This window comes from Salvelinus sp. IW2-2015, linkage group LG20 (assembly GCF_002910315.2).
Source record: "Salvelinus sp. IW2-2015 linkage group LG20, ASM291031v2, whole genome shotgun sequence".
NCBI classification, from domain to species: Eukaryota; Metazoa; Chordata; class Actinopteri; order Salmoniformes; family Salmonidae; genus Salvelinus; species Salvelinus sp. IW2-2015.
In genome coordinates this window covers 7,628,285-7,634,095 of record NC_036860.1, presented here as the reverse complement: position 1 = coordinate 7,634,095, position 5,811 = coordinate 7,628,285, and the positions used below count along the sequence as shown (strand labels likewise).

At 40.6% G+C, this 5,811-nt stretch overlaps 1 pseudogene; it reads right to left on the bottom strand.

Annotated features, from left to right (window-relative positions):
* The window catches only part of LOC111981415 (uncharacterized), a 52,872-nt pseudogene continuing 47,061 nt past the window's right edge, over window positions 1-5,811 (bottom strand).

Here is a 5,811-nt window from a genome sequence, read left to right as displayed (position 1 = left end):
CTCCCCACCCACCGTCCGTTAGTGATGTTTCCTCATATCCTGCCTTTTTCACCTTTCTCTTTTTTTCCTCCATTGATTTGTACAGGTAAATTAAAGTTTCATAGGAAAATGTGTAATTCTGTTTCMTCTTCTTTTTAGTTAACATTTCTGAGGGAATCCACAGTCAGTAAGAAAACCYCACACTCATGTAAACTCTAGGAATAAGAAAATGGATCCAGTTGATTGATTGGGGATAKGGAMGGTTGTCCTTCTGTTTGAAGGTATAGGCAGTCTTGTCTCTCTGCAAGCGAGAGCGAGTGGCTGAGAACGAATAAGGCCCTAAAGCACCATACTTAAAGAAGACACACAAATACAACTTAAATACAGCTACTAAGAAAACACTGTACACGATTTGTCATCACCTGACCAGAAAATATCATTCTCTTAAAAATAGAAAATACAAAAACATTTTCTCCTCAGGATATGTTGACATAAATAAAATGGGATCTTGTTGTGTTTGTTTAGGTTTTCAATAGAGTCCTTTGCTTTTTTTCAGGCTGATTTGTTTCCAGTTTGGGAGGGAGTCATACTCATCTCTCTTCATCTTCAAAATAGTCTGAAACATATAAACAAACAGACATTACTTCAGATACTGGAGAATACTGGAGAAAAGCAAGCACCCACTGGTCTTAGGGATGAACGCTTTGTGAAATATTCACATAGAAACCTACATATGTCACATTGTTTTTATCATCTSAGACTACCACAAGAAGATGTTTCAATTGGCCATATCATTAAGACGTTAGTGGTGCGCCCTAGTGGCTGTCAGGTGTAGCTGCACTCTGTTTAATATAACGTCATAATACTGTACAAAACATMCAGCAGACAAATMTATCCAAAGTGTGCATACATAGTTTGTGCATACACTTTCATATGAGTGGGCCCAGTGGGAATCAAACCCATTATCGTGARGTTGCAAYGGTCATGCTCTACCAACTGAGCCACACAGGACTAGCGTGTTTGTGTGTCAACCTGGAAGTCGTTGTCGGAGAGGTATATCTCCAGGCGCTGGGGGTCCACTCCCTCGGGCAGAGGGGTCTGCAGCAGCTCCTCTAGGGGGTACTGGGTCTTACTGAGCTGGGCCAGGGCGTCCTGCACCAAGGTCAGCTTGACCCTCCCGGCCTCCCCCTGGACAACATCGTTCACAAGTCAGCATATATAAATCTAAAACATACCTGACTTTGAAAGACAAAGACTGTGGTGTTGCTATGACACGACAGCCTTTGCCCAACCAGATAATACTGAACTGTGTTTACTGCTGTTGTGAAGTTAACACCGATGATGCTACTGATGCGTACAGATGCTATTATTGATCATGAAAATTATTATGAGGAGGAGGACAAATAGTACCTGTGTGGTGGGTGTGGGTCTCTTCTCCCAGCGAGGGAAAACYTTGGTGAAGGTGAGGGGTTCTACTCCGTCCTGGATGAGGTAGGCCTGAAGYGGGCGCCTCGGGTTCCTCTCTAAAACACCACCAACACACCCCAAACCGTCAGAGAACCACAGAACAACTTAACCCCTAACTACAGCATATCSCSYKKKSWRRCKWKKKWRRWAAKKKCRRKAYWTWAAAWRRMGYKCRRSYAYMRKYMTRCKKRMSRTTTTTWAAACTTATTCTTCCCCTCTAATCAAGGACTGATTTGGACCTAGGACACCAGGTGGGTGCAATTACCAGCAGTACTCTGGACCTCATAGGGTACCCCTGATCTAAACAATCAAGGTATTTTACAATGATGTACATAGCATGAATGAATAGGAATGTTATTAATCCCTGAGTTGAACTAGCCTTTTCTTAACTTCCACAACGCAATTCCAGGATGTGATGCAATAGCCATGTCCCGCTTTTTTTTTTTTTTATTCAGGAATAAGCCGGCCACGAGACGACCCTGTGCTTTACATAAGGAACTTGACAAAAATCATAAGGAAATTAAATGCCTATGGTGGGCTAAAGCAAAGAGGACTGTTTTGAGCAGATGATTGGATGGCTTTTAAACGTCTTCGAAATGTGGGTGTGGCTATGATCCGTAAATTGAAAGTGGCTGGACCGCACTACCTTAAACTCATACTTCAAATAATTTAATATCCATCCAAATTCTGGAATTTTTATCTTTTAGACCGATATGAGTTTGAAAGTGGGAGTTAGTTGCAAAAAACAGATTACACAGGCCACTTCCCTCGATCCAAAGACAATACTGTTGTATTAGACCACTCAGATGTCATGCATAAACTGATCGAGAACGCCATCCAGTTCTGGCAAAAGGCCTACAACCCTTGACATCAGCACATTTTTTTAATTGATGCAGGGCAAGTTTAATGGGAAAAAGGTCACAAAAGGTACATGCTATAATTTTGTGAAATGAACGCGCATTATATCAATCTCTGTAACCAGGACCCCACCCTGATATGCACTCCAACAATGACCACACCAGTACCAACGTTCAATCCATTTGATCCCCTTCTGGTATTTCAGATAGTGTGTAAATAGACCCACAAATTGGACCTAGGAATAAGAAACCACAACTGAACAATATTACCACCCTGGGCCCAATACATACCCCTCAGCTGACTACACAATGGGCAATTACACGTATTCTACAGAACCTCCCCAAATTGACGAGATAATTCCACGTGAATACACTTCTCACTCAGCTAGCATGTGACATCATCTGATACCACTCCCACTTTAGACCATGTATGGATTTAACACCTCACGAGCAGTGGATGTTTAAGGGAAATCCCCAAAAGTATTGATCTGCGAGAAAACATCCTTGCTGTTGTCGAAACCTATCCTCATCCCTGCGAACAAAATGTTAGAGGAGAATCCTCAGTCTATACCTTGACCAACTATCGGACCCATATTCAAATATGCTCAACTTGTAACTGAATAACAACAAAAGTAGCTTGTGAGCCCTTAGTTTGTTAGTTCAGGATGCTTAAGTGAGGTCTTCCTAACATACCTCCCATGCTGTTTACAACAAGAAAAATCAAGCTTAAATGGCTATGACGATGTGCAAATCAGTTTATTTAGGTCTGTAGGCAAGGCCACAGCAAACTGTTATAAATATTTCCCTCAGCAACATTGCAAGGGTTTTTAAATGTCACCACTGGGCTCTTGATAAAAGTTACTAATTTGGATAGAAGTTTTAACTCATTATGAATATTATAAAGAAAGGGTATTCTTGTCCTTGACAATGTTAGACTCTCTTATAAATTCAAAAAGAAATGCTTTCCTTTTGGTCGAAGGCTTTTATTGATCTCAACTGGTGGGGGTGTCATTCGTGTGTTATTTACCATTATAAGCACTGGTTTAGTGTTTTAGGTGGTTTTTGTCAAGCTAAAATTGTGCTAGCACGAATTCAAATATATTTTTTTTTGGTTGAAATATTTAACTTGTTCCATACTGGGATTCACAAGTTATATCGCTTGGTTTACACCCAAATTAGAAGCTCTAGTACATTTTGGCGTGTGGTCTTTTTGATTTAAAAGTATCTAACCTTATTCTCCATCATCAGTGGTTCGTATCACCCAGAATGTTCAAAAAGTGGTAATGACCCATAGATGGTGTTAAATCTGAAGTCCATAGAGTTGCCTGCATGGTACGTATACGCGCCCAAAGTTTACCTAACTTACCATGGGCGTATCGATACCCACTGTTTGGTTATCATTATTGGGGTCTGTGAAGTTTTCAACACACCTTAGTTAATGGCAGCGAAAAAAACATACAGCCAATTTTCTCCTAGTGATCCAAATTGAAGAGGACACGGATGTTAATTTAGTCACATGGGATAAGGACAGATGTAGTCACTCTTAGACTAATTATTACAATTTAGAATCAAATTAAATCACTAACCTCGGTAGAGGTTTCATTTGTATTTATCTCTTTTTGCGAAATACATGATCCAAAGGGAGCGACTCCATTATGAGATTTCAACGTTTTTCAGAATTTACCAATCAGATAACTGATTTGTGTAAAGCTGGTTCTAAAATATCGGGGTAAAAATCAAATATTGACAGGGCATTTTCAAATGCTTATTATCGTGGCAGCAGTATTAATATCTTGACAATCGAATGGATGGCCAACTGAGTCATAATCTTAACTAAATGACTCACATGAACACTTTGAATAAAAGCAACTAAATTGTATCTGCACAGATAGGAATGAACAGAAGGTTTAAAGTTGGGTTACTTCACCGAATTCTCTTCGTTAATGCAGAACTGCTGTATCGAGATGTTTTTTTTTTGAAGAGTTTATGGGGAAAAAAGCACAGCACCATTGTGCAATAATATGCTGATAAGGCTTGAGGCTTCACTACAGGCGCTTCTGAGGGGACGACCTTAAAGGCGAAGCTCAAGAGTTACAAATACCCCTTGCATAGTTGTAAGGAAACGCTCAAAAAAGGTCTAAGCAGAAGAAGATCAGAAGGTTTTTAATAAGCGTTATAAAATTTAATTCCCAGGCACTTTACCTACTCTTATGTTTTTACGTATCTCTCGATCGAGAACCAGAGGTGCGGAAGGCGCACTGCCAGGAATCACCAGTGGATTCACATAGAAAGTGTTATCATTTATTGTTGCTTTTAGGTTCTCTTCTCGTTTTGTTAATGTTTATAGCTGTATATACTGGGACAGAGAACAAGTATTTGATACACTGGAATAACGTTCCCGAGATTTTCTATTTTCATGTTTCCATTCCTAATTACTTTCCATCAAAGCATTTGTAGTCAACGTTATTAGTTCACAAATCCAAGCTTACAAGGGGTCGCTCGTAAGGTGCATAATAGGTCTCAGTGCGTAAAGAGGTTCAGACGATAACACATATGCGATACCAATAACATGAAAGGTGATATATATACATTCGTGCAGAAAACATGTAATCTCATTGAAAATATCAAAACAATCATCCTTGGTAGAGGAATTCACATTCTGTTTTTATGCATAAATGTCTTCATTAATGTTTCAACGGAACTATGGTTGATCTTTTTTTTATATAAATGCAAAGGTGTGAAACGATCTTATTTTTGCATCATGTGTCGCTATCTTGGCCAGACATAAGTATTTTCTATGGCGTACGCGCTGGTTACATCAGGAAAAAAGGCCAGAAACTAATATTTGACAGAGATGAACCAGCCTCATGGCCTTCATTTCTTGGTGCCGACACTGTGATCCTGAAACAGCTACTTAACTACTGGTAGACCCCATACGGCGTCCCTTTCGACCTAGCCTAGAAGGCTTGAAAATAGGTTCTAAAGGGACGTGACATCTAGTGGAAGGTCTTAGGTAGGTGTGCAACATGACCCCATTTACACTGATATGATTTAGTGAAACTGGCCATTTGAGTGATGAAGAAGTCTACATAACACACTCACGAGCATTACTCCACTTTGCGCCTGACAGAATGTCTTTCTCAGGGTGGTCGACGGCAGTCAATTTTTGAGCCCTACAAGTCTCTACATACCCACGAGCTCAATGAGTCTCTTGTATAGCTCACCGACGTATTCCTGCAAATCATATCCAAACCAGTCTTTTATCAGAATGCTTTCTCCCGATCGCTTCGGAGCCTGTGGTTGGTGTCACTGTTCAGGGCAAGGCGCAAAAAAATTAGCAGAGTGGCAGTGTGTCAATAGAACTCTCCACGTGCGTGTGGCACGCTCTCCACTCCTCCACCTAAAAAGCTCCGTACCTAGCTTGGCCCTTAGCCCTAAGATTCATGGTGGCACAAGAGTGGAACCAACAGGTACCGCCTATATACAAGTCCTGGAGGCTCTCATGCCC